Below are 19,252 nucleotides of genomic sequence, written 5' to 3'. Positions count from 1 at the left end.
TCCTGTCCTGGTTTGATTAACCCAAATGCAGTGCCTCACTCTTCTCCAAGTTCAACTGTATCTGCTATTCCTTTGCCCAGTTTCCTATCTGATCTCAATCCCATTGTAGACTTAGAAAACATTCTTCACTGTCCACCATTACTCCTATTTTTGTGTCATCAGACCTTTCCACAATTATCCTTGTCCAAATCTTTTACATATATTACAAAAAGCAAGGATCCTGGTATCGAACGCTGAGGGATTTCAATGAAGACATGGTCTTCCAGTCTGAAGCACAACCCTCTATAACCATCTCCGACTCCTATCATTAAACTTATTTTATTTTTACTCCATTTTGCTAGCTGAGGTCCTATTCTAAACTTCCATAACAATCTTATATGTGAGACCTTAAACAAACACTTCACTTCTTCTTCTTTCTTCTTTGGCTTGGCTTCGTGGACGAAGATTTATGGAGGGGTAATGTCCACGTCAGGTGCAGGCTCATTTGTGGCTGACAAGTCCGATGCAGGACAGGCAGACACGGTTGCAGCGGTTGCAAGGGAAAATTGGTTGGTTGGGGTTGGGTGTTGGGTTTTTCCTCCTTTGTCTTTTGTCAGTGAGGTGGGCTCTGTGGTCTTTTTCAAGGGAGGTTGCTGCCCGCCGAACTGTGAGGCGCCAAGATGCACGGTTTGAGGCGGTATCAGCCCACTGGCGGTGGTCAATGTGGCAGGCACCAAGAGATTTCTTTAGGCAGTCCTTGTACCTCTTCTTTGGTGCACCTCTGAGATTGCATTTATCTCAAAACTTTTTATTTCTCCTTTTTCCTCTTCTCTATGCTCTTACATTCCTTATATTTCTCAAGGGATTCCCTCAAACCTGTATCCCATCATCTGATAGTAAAAACACAAAAATGCTTGATAACAGTCCCCTTGAAGAAGGCCTCAGGCCTGAAATGATCGTTATATATCTTTACCTTGTTATGGACCATGGACTGTTCTTTTAGACTATCATAAAGATTGGAATTCTACTGAGAACTGTGTGACTTATGGTGCAGCTGGGTTGACCTGTGCAGACAGAGAGAATGGAACGTTCAGAACAGCAGTTGGAGCAGCACAACTGCAGCAATTGGAGTGGTGGGGACCAATTGGAGATCTGTGTGAAAGGCACATACCTCATATGTTAATGAAGGGTTGAAAACCACAATTTGAGAACTGAGGGAAGTCATTTAAGGAAGCCTTGAAAAAGGATAGGTAAACTTACGGCAACTCAACATCAGTCATTTCTCTCTCCAATATTCAATATGACATAATTTGTTATTCAGTTAGGGTATAACTGAATTTGGACTTTGAGCTTTGAGATTGAGTCTGGACCGACTTACCTGATTGACTGGCCTGGGGTTTCTTGGGGATTTTTCTCTTTTTGAATATTAGACAGACTGTAACGGAGTTGGCTTTTACATATACATACTGTAATGAAGACATGATATCTATCTGTTACACAAGTGTAAGGTCATCCATTTTGAAAGGAAAAATGGAAGATCAGATTATTATTTAAATTGAAAATGAGCGCAGCATGCCGCCACGTAGAAGAAGTGCTTGTGCATGAATCACAAAAGGCTGGTTTACAGCTACAACAGGCTATCAAGAAGACAAACAGACTGTTGTCTTTATTGCTAGAGGAACTGAATTGAGGAGCAGGGAAGTTATGCTGCAACTATACAAGGTACTGGTGAGGCTGCATCTGGAGTACTGCCTCCTTACTTGAGGAAAAATTTACTGGCTTTGGTGGTGGTCCAGAGGAGGCTCACCAGATTGATTCCAGAGATGATAGGATTAGCCTGTGAGGAGAGATCAAGTTGTCTGGGGCTGTACTCACTGGAATTTAAAAGAATGAAAGGTGATCTTGTAGAACCATACAACATTATAAAAGGCATCGATAAGATGGAGGTAGAAGTGGTTTCCATTGTTGGGGAGTCTAGAACTAGGGGACAGACTCAAGATCCAGGATAGAAGATTTAGGATGGAAATCAGGAGGAACTGCTTGATCCAGAGGGTGGCTAATCTATGGAATTTGCTGCTCATTGAAGCAGTGGAGGTTACCTCAGTAAATATATTTAAGACCAGGTTGGATACCCTTTTACAAAGTAGGGGAATTAGGAGATATGGGGGGAAAAGGTAGGTCAGTAGAGATGAACCTATCATCAGATCAGCCATGATCCTGTTGAATGGTGGAGCAGGTTCAAATGGACCAGATGGCCTACTCCAGTTCCTTTTTTATATATATAATGTTCTTAAGTTCTGAGATGCCTTCTTTTTCTTTCTGACCTGTGCCTCTATAATCTCTCATTAAGCAGGGTTCTCTGACCTTGCCATTCCTGTCCTGTACCAAACTTTGAGCATGTTCAACCCAGATTTTATTTATGGCAATCTTAACCCTAACTATAGGGTAGTCATGCTTTTACCCTCCAATATTTGCATCCAGTCACCTATTGCCAGCTCCTGCATAATCATGTCAAAATTGGCCTTGCCCTAATTCAGGATTTAAATTGAGGACCAGTGTAATTTTTTTCCATAACCATGTTAAAGCTTAAAGTCTCAATTTATTTCCCCTATACATAATCTCACTTACCAGACCATTTCATTCCCTAGTATAATAATTCTCCTTTCCTAGTCAACCTACTCACACAATTCTGTAGAAACATCTCCTGGACATATTTAATGAAGTTCGCCACATCCAATTCCCTATCATTTGGCATTCTCAGTCATTGTTGGGGATGCTGAAATCCGACAATAACAACCCTGCTATTCTTACACACATCTGCAATCTCTCTATCTTCCAGCTCCCAGTTATTGTTTGATGGCTGATAGTATACATCCATCAAGGTGACTACTCCTTTCCATTTCCCATTGTTCACCAATATAACCAAACATGATAGTTCTCTGGTAATATCCTTTCTAAAGACTACTGTGATAAATGATTCGGCACAGACTAAAAAGGCCAAAGTGGCCTGTTTCAGTGCTGTATTATTCTATGGTTCTAATATTGCAAACCCAATTCCATCACCTCTTTCCCACTGTTCCTGTCATATCTATAACTACAGTACAGTACCCTGGAATATTAAGCTGCCAGTTCTGGTCCTTCCTCAGTCACTCCTTGATGATGGCTATATCTCATAGTTCTGCACATATCCATGCTCTAAGCTCATCCCCTAAAGCCAGTAAGGCACCTTGTGTTAAAATAAACTCCACAAAGCTTACCTGTCTTACCTCAATGTTTGTCCTCCACCATCTTATTCTGCTTCAATTCACTTGCTCTGGCTTCGTCAGTCTCAATAATCTTTTCATTCCCTCTCTCTCTCCATCTTCGTCCCAACCACTTGCCAGACTAGTTTAAAGCCTCTTGTGTGAATATAACAGATCTCCCCTCCACACAAGATCTGGTGTAACCCATCTCTCTTAGACAGGTCATCTCTGAACCAGAAAAGTTCCCAATTTTTATAAATCTGTATTCCTCCTTCCGGTACCAATTGCTCAGCTATATATTCATGTGCTCTCTCGCCTTCTATTCCTACTCTCACTGGCATGTGGCAATAGTTGTAATCCAGAGATTACTTTGTTGGAGGTCCTACTTTTCAATTTGTGTCCTAATCTCGTATATGCATTTGGTAGGACCTCATCCCATTTCCTACTTAGGTCATTGGTACCACCTTTCTTAAAACAGCCATGCTCAACTTTTTTTTGGCTATGGGCCCCTTTAGACTCTGCTCAAAGTTTATGGGCCCCCTTTCCTGTGGAAGTCAAGTTTAGTTCTTTTCTTCTGTAATTCTCTCCAATTGACAACATAAAAGTTGTTTAAAAAATTATATTATGTGAGGTGAAAACAAAATTGTGATTCCAGAATAGGAAATCATTCTTACTGAACACATTGGAAAGAAAACAAGAACATACATATGACAATACATTTTAAATGATTCTTGGAGCACAATGGTTTGCACACAATGAGTCATAAGGGAATGTTAAACATAAACTCAAGGATGTGAAAACAATAAAAAGAACTTTAAAAAATAATACATATGAAGTGAAAATTTGAGTGAGATCCTTGAGCTTGATGTGACTGTGAATAACTTTTGATGTCGGAATCCATAATGGATAGTGATAATCAAAGGTGTGATATCAAGTATGTTCTTGGATTTTGTCAAGGAAACTACCTTGCTGAATGAATATTCAAATAAGTGCATTGAGGGAAAGGCAATGAGAATTATTTTGGCCTTTTCCCATTGTTTTTGAAATTTATTCAGCAGATCGCTCTTAACCCAAAAATCTATTTTAAAATGATTGAACTTATGGCAAGCAATTATATGAAGATCAATCAACCTCTCTTGAATTTCTGCATCAACATTGGTGGGATGTTCCTCAAATGGATCTAATATCCAATTTAGGACATTGAGATTTTAACAGGTTATTAAATCTATCCTGCAGATCTGTGTGTACTGACCTTACATGCTTCACATAAACAGTCATCCTCCTTCAGTGACTCTGGGTTCACATTCAGATTTGAAAATTGTAAAGATTCCCAACTTCTGATATTGCTCCATGGGGTTACTGTGTTAACCCTTTAAAGTCTTCTTCAATAAATTGAGTTTATCAAAGATATCTACCATATAAAATGCTTCCGCCTTTGCGCCAATGAATTTTTTTCCCCATACTCATTAGGAGGAAAAAAAAGAAATAATCATGTCCCAGAGAACAACAAAATGAGAAAGACAACTTCCTTTGGACACCCATCTCACCTCAATATGCAGTAGCAGTGTCTGGCAACGTTCATAGTTTTCTTCACACAGCTGCCAAAATAGACAGTCTTGAACAGAGTCTATTCCGGAAGCTGTGTGAAGAAAATGAAGTTTAAAGTCTTTCTGACAACTGAAAGCTAAGCATTTAAATATCCTCCTATGTTTCTAGCCACTAATTGCTCCCTGTGAATGAAGTAATTAACACTAATGACTGAAGGTATAACATTTTTCAGGTGTGGAATGAACCCTCTGTATCATCTAACCATTAAAACAGCACCATCAGTTCCACAAACATCCATGTTCTTGAACGGAATAGTGACCTTGTATATGTCATTCTTAACTTCTTCAAACATAGTCAGTTCCTTAGTATCTGTTTCAATCCTTCTGGCAAAGAACATCCCTTCCATCTGCTCATATCCATTCCAGAATCTGGCATTAGCCGTGTGAAGACCATTGTTCTCTTGTACAGTGGATTCATCTATCTGTAAAGAGAATTTCTTGGATTGAAATGAAAAGACTAATTGTTTTTCTTTTTTTTAAATTAGTTTAAAACCACACAATGAAACACACAAGTAAAGATAATTCAAAACAATAAATACATGCAGTATATAAAAAAGAAAAAAATATTAAAGCCCCTCCTAATATACCACTCCTCTGCCCCCTCTATCTCCCTACAAAGAAAAAAATGAAAGAACCAGACAAGAGACCTTCAAAACAGATGCCTATTACTTTAAAGTCACTTATAATAAATATATTGAGACCTTAAGGAGAAGGGAATGTCAGAGCTTCATTTAAATATTACCACCCATATTTTTAAAATAAGGGCCCCATATCTTCCAAAATATAATACTGTATTTGTCTCTTAAATTATAAGAGATTTTCTCAAGTGGCATACAACTCCAGACTTCAGCATGCCATCTTTCTATACCCAAATCCACATCTGACTTCCAAGTTATGGCAATACATTTTCTTGCTATTGCTAAAGCAATTTGAAGAAACTTCATTTGATACATATTCAATTTCAACTTAGGTTCAATATTCTTAATATCACCCAATAAAAATGACATTGGATCCTGTGGGAATTTAATTCCCATTATTCATTCCAACAATTTACCCATTTCTAACTAAAAAGGTTAAACTTTGGGACACTGCCAAGTAGAATGCAAAAAATGTACCAATTTCCTGTCAACAGCTAAAACATAAATCCGAAAGGGTCTGATTCAATACTTTTAATTTATATGGTGTTAAATATAACTGATAAATAAAACTATATTGCACCATTCTATATCTCACATTCACCAATGTCCCTTTCCATCTCATCAATTCTTCTAGTGGAATTACTTAAAGGAATTGTCTGAATAGTTTCTTTGGCATTTAAGTTCATGGCATCAGATGTTATTATGGATACTGAAGGCTCAGTGACACTAAGCATTTCCACTTCTAGCAGTTAATTCACTTATCTTGTGAATGCAAGAAGACCCTTTTCTAATTTCACTATTCATCTGTTTGAGCGCGTTGTCCTTCTCTCAAAATTATCTTGAAAGGTTTTGAAGTAATCTAAGGGTTTATCTTTCTTCTCTTTATACATGTTCTCTAAATGTTGTTTCAGCTTGCTTGGCCTTGTGATTTAATTAAAAAATTTATTCAAACAAATGGAACACATGGGCAGAGAAGGGTTGCGCAGAGATTTAACAAAACCACATGATAGGAGTTTCACTGAATACTGCTGACATTTTTTTGCCAAGGAACTTATTGGTTAAAATTATTTCTGAAAGTAACAAAAATTAACTGTTATTTTACTTACAGGGATAGCTCAAAAGTCATCTTAAATTTTAGGGAAAATATTGAACAATACAAAGCTTCCTCCATCAAAGCTGGCAGAATGGTAGAAGGAGACATAAATTCACTACCTGTCTCCAAAACGAAGCCTTAATGCTTATTTCCTAGAATTGAAGGTGATAAAACAAAAGAGAAAAACTACATGGAAGGCAATTCATAGCCAAAGCTGGTTCCACGTCAGTCAAACAGAATCACTTTGAAAGAAAGAACACTGAAAACATTAGGCTGAGGAAAATGGGGTTAACTGGGCAATTTGCGCAGTTAGCACTCCAGTTATGTGGCAGTTAGAAAGGGTCTGACCCAGAATCCAACTGGGTCCCTGACCTACTTCAGATGTAGCCATGGAACCCAGTTAAACTTACCTAGGTCACGTCTACCGGCGACTTGAAAATGAAAATGGCCGACCCGCTTATTCCAGTGACATCAGTGGTTGCGTGCACCACTGGGAAGCCAGCACCTGAACATCCAGCAGTACCTCCGGTGAGTACATGATGCATCATTGTGGGGGCGGGATCCCCCTTAAATTGCCGGGTTGGCGATTTAATAGGTCGATCCCCCTGCAATTTAAGAGGTGTTTCATAGCCTTTATCCCAGTAATTACATCCAGGTCCCAGGAGGGCTACTCAGATGCTGCAGTTTAAAAAAGGCTATTATTAACTTTCCACATCTATCTAGGTCATTCTAGGCTGTCTCCAAATGCCTCCAACTTTGAAAAATTCTCACGTTGCTTGGCATTCTAGAGCGAATCCTAGCAGTGATGTCCTTTCCTTCCCCCAAAAATGTTTAATCCATTCAGTTTCCATGCCCCCAGACATCCGCCCCCCCTCCTTATTAGGGATTTCAGTCATGCCCCCTCCCTTAAATGTGCTGTGGCCACCAGCCCCATTATCTTAAAGAATGCTGTGGTCTTGATCTGAAATGTCCCTGACCACGATGTGACATACTATCTGGGAGTCTTGATCTTGATCACAGAGTTTCCTGTCAGCCCCTCTGTCACAATTACCTTTCCACCCCCTTTGCTTTTAAGACTCAGAGCCAGACTTGGTGCCAGAATCCTCCCCCAGCAATATCTACAATGGTATTAATTGTTACTGAGGAGGATTGCCAGAGGGAGTTCCTGTCCTCTCAGGTTTAACCCTCTCGCTTTCCATTAAAGCTCTTATCTATGATATCTTGAGGATCCCAAAGGATCTGCTCATCAGGTTAGTCAGGAGCTGTAGCTGCACATACTTCTATAGGAGTGATCATCTGGCACACTGCAGGCCACATCCTGCAGGAGGAGGCTGGACCACCCTCACTGAACGTTGTCTGCACAAACCAGTGAAAAGAAAACCAAAACAAGCCTTATCCCCTCATCTTACCTGCTGTAGCCTCTGCTGGCCAAAGACTCTTGAGTCAAAGCCTCAGTTTTATAGTGGCCACTCTAATCAACTTTACCTTCTTGTTATTGAAAGCTATTAATTAGCTGGTCAGCCAAGCAACAAGACGTGTCTTTTTAAGGTTGTCATTTCAAATGGTGGAAGGATTGCTTTCTTTCAATTACTTAAATCTTTTTGAACTGTTTTTAAATGTCTGACTCTCAGAGACATTTAAAGACTTGCCAAAGACCCATGGCAGAATTTGCAATGCTACCTTTCTCCGGCTCTCCTCTTTCCTGCGGGACATTCTCACATCAGCTCCAAAGATGAGCATGCTCCTGTAGCCCTCTGCAAACACAATTGGCAAAGACTGGCACACAGGCACCATGAGTGGAGTCCAGCCAATGGGCTGGATCTGACGCAATCTACCCTCGGCATTCCAGAATTCAGTTAAAATATAAAATGCAAACAAATAAAGGAATAAGAAAAATGTGATCTCTGGGAGAAACAGATGTGACAAACTTCGAAAAGCAGATGAGTATCTGCCTGTGTTGGTTATACACTTTGTGGTTTTTACCACTTTCAACTTGGCAGGCGATTTTGTATGCACGCCTGTATACTTCAGTGAAGACTGGAGCCTGAAAATATTGTAAAGTAGAGCTTGGTATTATTGCATAATTGCACAACCAATTACTATACAGATAATGAGGGACCAGTGCTTGGAAAATCGTATTCTGAAGTCACTTTTTACTACAGGTATTAATGTTCACGATATGTTTTGTGAGACTGGGTGTTATGGGATGTGGTCATTGTGTGAACACTATATTATTGTATATACTTAGCAAACCTATATGGGATACTGAATTTACGCTAAATTAAACTGTTTAATTCTTTTCACTTTTTAAACCTCTATGCTACGTCTCCCTCTCAGAAGTATGATGCCAGGAAAATATTTCAAGCTCATTCAATTATAAAAAAGCTCAAATTTTCAAAGTTGTAAAAATTCAAAAATTCCAACCATTTATAAAGATGACCATTTTGTCATTAATGACTTCTGCTTAAGCTTGACGAGTTTAGCATTTATGAGGTAACATCTCCCAAAAAACTAAATTTTAGAGTCAGGAGGGAGAATATTTAGCTCAATTAATAAGCAATAAATAGAATGAGGTAAAATATTTGACAAATTATTTGATTGCCTTAAAATATTACAAAGAAAAATACATTTCAGGCCTCAAGTGTAACTGACAGCTCCTGAAGAAATAATTTGCAAACCAACTTAATCAGCTAGTATTTTACCACAAAATAACCGTCAGACAGAAAATGTTGCAAGCAAATTCTAATTTCTCATCTTTAAAAAGGCACAAGCTATCTTTGCAATTAATATAATAGGGTATATGCCAAATTAACATTTGTAATAATAGGGCACAATTAGAAAAAGAAATTTGTTACGACGAAGAACAAATATATAGACTAATTAACAATGTATTCTTCAAGAGATGAAGAGACTTTTTTTCCTCCATTATATGAACAGACTGCAACCAGACTCTGTGGAAAAAGTAATAAATAGAAATATTTTCTTGCATTTTGGCAGCAGACAACTGAACATTAATTTTTGTATCAAGAGTGGTCTCAAGTTTTCAAGGCCAAATACTGGGAGGTCCTCCTACAAATCCCATTTTTTTTTAAACTTTTGGAGCATGATATATAACCTGTGCAACCAATTATACTGCATTATGCGTAACCTTGTGTTTATTATATTCTTCATAGTTCCAGAGCATAACTTTTCCCATGTTTCATTTTTTATCTTTATGTTTAAATCTTTTTCCCACTTTTGTTTGGGTTTATAGCTTATTTTATCATTTTCCTTCTCTTGTACCTTGATGTACATGTTCATTATAAATCTTTTTATTATCATTGCGTCTGTAATCACATATTCAAAGCTGCTTCCCTCTGGTAATCTCAGTCTGCTTTCCAATTTATCCTTTAAGTAGGCTTTCAGTTGATGGTATGCAAACATTGTACCATGAGTTATTCCAGATTTGTTCTTCATTTGTTCAAATGTTAATAAATTATTTCCCAAAAAACAATTTTCTATTCTTTTAATTCCTTTTCTCTCCCATTCTCTAAAGGAAAGGTTATCTATTGTAAAAGGGATTAGCTGATTTTGCATCAATAAAAATTTTGGTATTTGGTAATTTGTTTTTTTTTCCTTTCTAAGTGAATCTTCTTCCATATATTGAGTAAATGATGCAATACTGGTGAGCTTTTATATCGTACCAGCTTTTCATCCCACTTATAAAGTATATGTTGCGGTACCTTCTCCCCTATTTTATCTAGCTCTATCTTAGTCCAGTCTGATTTTTCCCTTGTCTGATAAAAATCTGATAAATACCTTAATTGTGCTGCTCTATAATAATTTTTAAAGTTTGGTAACTGCAAACCACCTTGGTTGTACCTCTCTGTTAATTTATCTATTGCTATCCTCAGTTTCCTCCCCCCCCCCCCCACCCCTTTCCATAAAAATTTCCTTATTATTCTCTATAGTTCATTAAAGAATTTCTCTGTTAAGGGAACTGGTAATGATTGAAATAAATAGTTTCCTTGGGAAGACATTCATTTTAATGCAATTTACCCTCCCTATCAATGTTAGCGGTAATTCTTTCCAATGTTCTAAGTCTTCCTGCAATTTCTTTATTAGTGGTTTATAATTTAATTTGTACAGGTGGCTTAAATTATTATCTAACCTAATACCTAGGTATTGGATTGTTTTGTGTTTGTCATTTAAATGGTGATTATTTTTTAAATTCTGTATAATCCGCATTACTCATTGGCATCACTTCACTTTTATTTGAGTTGATCTTGTACCCTGATATTTCTCCATATTCCTTCAATTTCTTATGTAGTTCTTTTATAGATATTTATGGTTCTGTTAAGTATACTATGATGTCATCTGCAAATAAATTGATTTTATATTCCTTCTCCTTTATTTTTATCCCTTTTATTTTATTTTCTGTTCTTATCAGTTCTGCCAATGGTTCTATTGCTAAAGCAAACAGTGAGGGAGATAATGGACATCCCTGCCTAGTTGACCTACTTAATTTAAATTGGTTTGATACATATCCATTTACTGTTACCTTCGCCAATGGTCCATTATATAATGCTTTAATCCAATTAAGATATTTTTCAGGTCGATTCAACCTCTGTAATACTTTGAATAAATAATTCTATTCTACTCTGTCAAAGGCTTTTTCTGTGTCTAAAGCAACAGCCCCTGTTGGCTTCTTATTTCCTTGAACTGCATGAATTAAATTAATAAATTTACAGACATTATCCGCTGTTCGTCTTTTCTTAATAAATCCAGTTTGATCTTGTTTTATTATTTTTGGTACATAATCGACCAATCTGTTTGCTAATAATTTTGCTATTATCTTATAATCTGAATTAAGTAGAAATATTGGTCTATATGATGCTGGTGTTAATGGATCCTTCCTCGTCTTTGGTATTACTGTAATTATTGCTGTCTTACATGAATCTGACAAGTTTTGTGTTTCTTCTATCTGGTTCATTACTTCCAGGAGAGGAGGAAATAATAACTGTTTAAATGTTTTATAGAATTCTATTGCAGATCCATCTTCTCCAGGTGTTTTATTGTTTGACAGCTTTTTTTTTTTAATGTGCTTCCTCTATTTCAAATGGTTTTATCAGTTTGTTTTGTTCCTCTTGCAATTTCGGCAGTTCAATTTTAGTTAAAAACTCTTCTATTTTATCATCTTTCCCCTCATTCTCAGTTTGGTATAATGGTTCATAAAATTCCTTAAAATTCTCTTTAATCTCCATTGGATTATATGTAATTTGTTTGTCCGTTTTCCTTGATGCCAATGCAGTTCTTTTAGCTTGTTCTGTTTTAAGTTGCCAGCCTAATATTTTGTGTGTTTTTCTCCTAGTTCATAATATTTATGCTTTATTTTCATTATGTTCTTCTTCACCTTCTACGTTTGCAATGTTTCGTATTTTATTTTTTTGTCCGTCAATTCTCTTCTTTTTGTTACATCATCCCTTGTTGCTAGTTCCCTTTCTGTACTTACTATCTCCCTTTCCAACTGTTCTATTTCCTGATTGTAGTCCTTTTTCACCTTAGTTACATAACTTATTATCTGCCCTCTAATGAAGGCTTTCATTGCATCCCATAATATAAATTTGTCTTTCACTGATTCCGTATTTATTTCAAAGTACATTTTAATTTGGCATTCAATAAACTCTTTAAATTCCTGCCTTTTAAGTAGCATGGAGTTTAACATCTATATGTTCTTGGTGGGATGTTCTCCAGTTCTATTGCTAATAACAAGGCTGAATGATCAGATAGCAATCTAGCTTTATATTCAGTTTTTCTGACTCTCCCTTGAATATGGGCCGACAACAAAAACATATCAATCCTTGAGTATGTTTTATGTCTTCTCGAATAATATGAATATTCTTTCTCCCATGGGTGCTGCCACCTCCATATATACATAAGTTTCATTTCCTGCATTGATTTAAACATAAATTTGGCCACTTTATTCTTTTTGCTAGTCTTTTGTCCAGTTTTATCCAACATTGGATCCAAATTAAAGTTAAAATCCCCTCCTATCAATATATTCTCTTGCTTATCTACAATCTTCAAAAGAAATCTTGCATAAACTTTTGATCCTCTTCATTAGGTCCATAAAAATTGAGCAAATTCCAAAATTCTGAACATATCTGACACTTTATCATTACATACCTCCCTGCTGGATCTATTATTTCCTCCTCCATTTTGATTGGTACATTTTTATTAATTAATATAGCTAAACCTCGAGCTTTTGAATTATATGATGCTGCCGCTACGTGCCCTACCCAGTCTCTCTTTAATGTATTATGTTCCACTTCAGTTAGATGCGTTTCCTGCACAAATGCTATATCTATTTTTTTCTTTTTTCAGTAAATTTAATAGCCTTTTTCATTTTATTTTGTTATTTATTCCATTAATATTTATAGTCATATAATTCAACATGGCCATCTCATACCCTGTTTACACCTCATTTCCACTTCCTACCACCACCATCCCCCTTTTCCCCATTTTCATCTCTCAGTTTTCCCTTTTTAAATTCAATGTATGACAACACATTTAAAACATAAAATACTTCAACAACTCCCACATCCAATATTCCCTTAGCCCCAAATATCCCCCCTCTCTGAGTTGCCCCTTATCCCTTCCCAGGCAACCACAATTCTCCTCTCCATTTGGGTGGGAGAGAATAACCATCACTGTGAAATCAATTGATGCTTGCATCTGTCAATCTTGAAGTCTTCCAGCTTACAAAGATCCTGAATCCAACATGTCCATTCTTGAACAATGGATTCTGGTATCTCATCATCACAACTAATCTTTTTCCTACAAAAAGCTTCTTGGCAGTCAGGACAACTGGTGCTAATATTCCTAGAGGATCACATATCGAACTGACTTGATAGAATCCCCATTTTTGTGAGACGTCAGTCCTTCAAAATCATTTTGAACTTAAAACGTCACACTAAACAAACCATTGTACACCTAACACCCTCTCCACAGGAAGGTTGTCATGGTCCAAGTCCAAATTCTTCATTTCTTTTGTTCTCTCTTTCAGGTATGTCAGCCAACACATGATGACTGTTACAGATTCATTTGGTAAGTAGAACCTCCTTTGTTGCAGGTTGCTCTTACCTTGTGCTAAAGAGCTACCGTTTCTTTTACTGTAGCTGCAGAAATGAGACAGTCATCTACATAGAGGTTATTCCTGTTGATGCTTGAGAGCTAAATTGTTCCATATTGTCCTCAGCACACTTCAAAAGGGCAAACTTTGCACAACTTGGAGATGAAGTCGATCCAAATAGATGCCCTGTCATTCTGTATTGCACCATGTTCTGACCGTTGTCTCCATCAGGCCACCAAAGGAATCGTAACAAGTCACGGTCTTCTTTTAGTAATTTCACCTGATGGAACATTGCTTCAATGTCTGCAGTGATGACAACAGGTTCTTTATGGAATCTAGTTAAGACTCCCTATTGATTTACTGGTCAAATCAGGACCCGGTAAGAGTTGAGAATTTAGTGAACCCCCCCCCCCCCAAAAAGGTTGATCCACAGTCAAACAGCACTCTAAGTTTAGTTTTTTTCTTCTTCTATGGATGTAAAACCCCATGGTGTGGTAAATACCATTTTTTATCATCTTCATGCTCCGAGATATCATCTAATACTTTTTCTGCATATCCTTTACAAATCATTCCAGACATGCAGTTGGTGAAGTCTGATTGAAAGGAAGAAACTTTCTTGAATTTTTAAATTCAGTGTATGTTGTTCGACAAAGCTTTATCATCAGGTATGCAAAATGTCCTTTTAAGGTAATCCAATGCAATAATGATCATTAGCCATCTTGGCAGCTTTTGCCACCAATTCCAAGAACTGCTGGTCTTCCTTTGAAGGTTCTTGGTCGACCCTGATGCGCCCAGGAAAGTCCTTCTTGAACTGCTGCTCCCACAGACTATCAAGCTTAGCAACCAATATCTTTTTGACACATTTTTTTTTATTTTCTTCTTTTTTATTTTTTCTTTATTTTTATTTATTTATTTATTTATTTCTTTTTTTAAATTTTTTTTACCGTCTCGGCTCCTGCTCTGACCCCGCCGCCGACTCTGATCCACCCGGCGCCGACACTCCTCTTTTTGACACATAGTTGACTGATTTTGAACTTCTTCCTCCTAATCATCCAACCAAGCATAGTTTTGACAGCATAAAGTCTGTCACTCACACTCCATATTAAAACTAGTGGTTCCAGACTTATTGGTACATCTGAAACAATTAGCAATTTAATCTCAGAGTTGATTTTTCATAAACAAATATTTTTCAAATGTGTCCACGGCTCAATGTCGTTTCGATATGGGATAGTTTTCTGAGTGCTCATGCCTGGGAGTTCACAAAACTCATTACTATTCAGTCCAGCAATCTCTAGGCCCAAAACAACACTGGTTTCAATGTGTTTAACATGACCTATAGTTGTCAATAGAATTTTTGACTTTCTTCCTTGAAGATTAAGCTTATTCATTAGCTCCATGGTACAAATTGACGCAGTGCTTCCTGGGCTAAGAAATGCACAAGTAGGCACTATTGCACACCTTTTCTTGGCCTTGACTTGCACAGGTATTATTTAAAAAATTACAGTTGGTCTCTCTGGCCCCAATAAGACCATTTGTCAATACCAAGACTTCAGCACTGTTTTCATCTACTTCTTTACTTGTTTGTTCCTTTTCCATATTCTTCTTTTCCTGGAAGATAATGTAGCTTTTTAGGATGTTTTTGACTACATATGTCTCAGCTGAGTCACTTTTTTGCAGTTCTTGCTGGTGTCCTTTATACAGACAGTCAAAACACTCTATTTCTGTTCAGAAAAGGGATTTCTCACTATCCCTCTTCTTTTCCATCTGTACACACTTTTCCAAAGCATGATATCACAACAGGCAAACTTTCATTTTCCTTAATTTTTCTGCCACTGCCAGGGTGGTGGCAAATGTACTATTTTTTTCAATTTTGGTTGAGGGTGTGATTTGGACCTCTCAACATCTTTACTTACCCTATTGAGTGCCTTTTGATATTTCCATACACTGGATCTGTGACAATGTCCACTTGCCCTTCAATGAACTCTGCCAAATCCTTAAAAGTAGCTGTTTTATCACATCTCTTCTGGTGTTCAACAACTGAACTTGTCCATAGTTCTTTCATCCAGTCGGGTAATTTATTTAAAATGATTAGTTTATTAGTAGATATGCTAAGCTCTCATAGATGGCAAAACTCCATCATATCGTTGCAACATGCTTAGAAAGAGGGCATAAGCTTGTAAAGCCCTCGTGCCATCCAGAATTATTGACAACAATGAAAGACCCTTCCGTACACAAGAATAAAATTGCTACAGGTTCTTTAGTAAAAAAAGTTAGCCTTTTCAAATCCTTCATTTGGGCCCATATGATGGCAACTCGTGTGATTGACCACTTGTGAACTGCTCCAAATTATATAGACTATCCTCTTAATTTCAATACTGTATTCAAAGTCTTTCATAAATGCTTGGAATTGAAGTAGGTCATCATCAAAACTTGAATCTTTCTCTTGGGCAGAGAAGAGAGAGGCTGTAACTGCATTAATGATACATCTTGCCTTCTCATGCCTGGGTGCAAGTTACTTTGTTCACCTGGACTTCTATTACCTGTCATGAGCGGGTAGTATTCTGTTTCATGAGATGGCATTTCGCTTATATCTCTGTCCACTGAGGTCATTATTGGGGTTTGAGATTTGGCCGTATCTTAACCTGCCGAGTTCGAACCCATGAAAATCTCCTAACTAACACTGGCTCTTCTTCAGTATTAAATATTTCCTTTTTCTGTTGTCCTTCCTCAAAATGTGACTCCAAAATTTTAAATGCTTTAGATAATTTACTTTGGATACCAAATACTTCAGAGCCTTCTGGTGCCCTCAACCTGGCCTGATTACAGCAATTCTTTTGTTCCGTTCCAGCTGCTCATTTTTCCACCTTAAGCTGCTCCTCCTGCAACTGCTCCTCTTCTCTCTATTGTTTCTCTTCTCTCCAAAGCTGCTCTCATCTTTTTCTTATCCATTCCTCCTGCTCATTAAGACCAATTTAATTTGAAGCATTTTTTTTTCCACTTCAAGAGCTGCCAGGTTAGCCTGAACCTTTAGAAGTATAGATGCAGTGTTTGAAACTCTGGATTCTGCTCTAGAACTCCTCTTGCTTCTCCTGCCTCCAGCATTTGACGCACTATCACCTGGTTTATTCCATCCTCTCTTTCAGAGGTCGTCTTAATATCTGACTTTGTCTTCACTCTGGATTGCCCATCCTCCTCACTGCCATCTTGTGACACATTTCCATGTGGCAGATCTTAATTTCTCTTAATTTTTTTTTTGCAGTAATTCTGTGGGATTTATTTACATTCAGTCTTGCTTGGAGTAGTTTTATTTTCTCTTGTATCTTATTGCCACCATAGCAATTCTCCTTTAAGTTCCATGACCTTCCTCTTCTCAACATGTAGCTTCAGCAGTGGCTGCCATCTTATCCATTCAGCTGACCTTTGCACTCAGACATCAAACATAACTGTCCTCAAAGGACAAACAACAGCCTCTCCAAGCTGTGTTCTAACTTGCAATAACCACACAGAAGGAATCCTTTATTAAGGCTTACCACTTCAATGACCTTGGCGATGGTGTTGACAATCGCATCTCCTTGGTTCAAAATGCTTTAAGCAGAGGTCAATCAATCCAGTCCGAATTTCATATCCAATTTTCAGCTTTCTATTGTCTTAAACTTCTCCCGTTTTATTGACTAAAAATTGTAGTGACTATTTTCCTTTATAATCACTTGTAGGATATCATGGTGTTGCTGTTTATGTATGGCTCATTCAAACAAATCCATAAAGTTGAGTTGAGTTTTCCCAAACTTTATTAAATGTTGTTAACGTTATTATCAGTTGCTATACATTGTCACAAGCCATTAAAAAAGTGTTAGATGGTACTAAAACTTTGCTAAAAGGTCAACAAAATTGTTTGAACAAAATTAATTCTTTCCATTTCATAGGCATATGTAATCTCTACAAGCCATAGGACCTTGGCTCGAAGACTTTGCCAAGGAGACACTCAAAAGAAAGCGTAAACAATTGCTTGAAAGCCACAAAACAGAAGTTTCTTGCGTAGAAATACATTTTAACTCTTTCACCAGCATCCTAAAAAGTGATATAGGAGCATATGGACACAGGAGTGCAGGGGCAGAGCTCTTTAAAGATGGCAGCAAAGGTAAACAGAGTACCGAAGAGAGCATTTAGGAAGCTTGCCTTCATCGATTAACGAATACAAGTGTTGGGACATCATAATGAAGTTAAATAAGATGTTGGTGAAGCCACACTTGAAATATTGTTCGCAATTTTGGTTGCCTAGAAGGTGGGTCATTGAGTTTACCTAGCCGATACAGTACGTCATAAATAAAGGTGGCGAGCTCGATTCTCCACCTGGTGATTTTGTCATTCTTGATCTTACCTCGTTGGGTATTGCTAAACATGAAGGAGACCACGCATTGGTCGGTCAGCAGTGTAAAGTGCCTGCCAGTGAGTTAGTGTCTCCAACGACGTACTGCTTCGACTATGGCCTGGGCCTCCTTCTCAACAGAGGAGTGTCGGCACTCAGGACCCTGGAGGGTTCTGGAGAAGGCTACTGGCCGGCCTGGTTCGATTTGGAACGGGATGGACTCATCGATGGCATGCAGCATTGCAGCAGTGATGTCCGATTTGATGCAATTGAAGGCCACTCTGGCTTTGGTTGACAGGGGGAAGGAGGTGGTCTTGATGAGTGGCCATGCCTTGTCGGCATAGTGTGGAACCCATTGGGCATAGTAAGAGAAAAACCCAGGCAGTGTTTGAGTGCCTTCTGGGTGTTGGGGGGGGGGGGGGTGAAGTCCATGAGGGGACGCATGTGGTCAGGGTCCAGCATGACTACCCCGTTCTCCACCACACAACCCAGAATTGCGAGCCGAGTGGTCCGGAAAAACACACTTGTCGAAATTGTAGGTTAAGTTCAGCCGAATTGCAGTCTGAAAAAATTTCTCAAGGTTGGCATCATGATCCTCCGTGTCATGGCCGCAGATGGTGACATTGTCCAGATACGGGAAAGTAGCAGTTACCCTGTTCCAGTCCACCATCCGGTCCATTTCACGCTGAAAGACCGCGACACCATTTGTGACCCCAAAGGGTACCCTGAGGGATTGATACAGCCACCCATTCGCTTTGAAGGCCGTGAAAGGTCGGTCTTCTCGGCGGATCAGGAGCTGATGATAGGCCGAATGCAAGTCAATGGTGGAAAATATGCAGTATTAGGTGATCTGATTCACCACATCCGTGATCTGTGGAAGGGGGTATGCATCCAGGAGCATGAAGTGGTAGATTGTCTGGCTGTAGTCAACCACCATCCATGGCTTCTCCCCGTTTTTAACAACCACCTCCTGGGTCCTCCAGGGACTCGAGCTAGGTTCGATAATGCCCTCGTCCAGCAGTCTGTGCACCTCGCTTGTGATAAATTTCCTATGTTCATAACTATATTGCCGGCTTTTGGTGGCCACAGGCTTCCAGTCAGGGGTGAGGTTTGCGAAGAGCGCTGGCGGAGAAACTCAGAGTGTGGAGAGGCTACAGGTGAGACCCCGGGGCGCAGGGGTGGGTGGCTTGGGCTGCTGCTGGCAGGAGGCTTCCGG

General features: G+C 38.4%; 1 long non-coding RNA gene across 1 annotated transcript; it reads left to right on the top strand.

Annotated features, from left to right (window-relative positions):
- The first annotated feature begins 1,111 nt into the window (after positions 1 to 1,111).
- LOC138752765 (uncharacterized) lies at positions 1,112 to 17,965 on the top strand. The gene is made up of 3 exons (XR_011350905.1): positions 1,112 to 1,229; positions 13,605 to 13,645; positions 17,594 to 17,965. It is a non-coding gene; the product is annotated as an uncharacterized lncRNA (long non-coding RNA).
- Positions 17,966 to 19,252: the final 1,287 nt, after the last annotated feature.

The sequence above is a fragment of the Narcine bancroftii genome, chromosome 2, assembly GCF_036971445.1.
Source record: "Narcine bancroftii isolate sNarBan1 chromosome 2, sNarBan1.hap1, whole genome shotgun sequence".
Classification (NCBI taxonomy): domain Eukaryota; kingdom Metazoa; phylum Chordata; class Chondrichthyes; order Torpediniformes; family Narcinidae; genus Narcine; species Narcine bancroftii.
The sequence above is the reverse complement of the archived record's forward strand: the minus strand, read 5'-3'. Positions and strand labels throughout refer to the sequence as shown.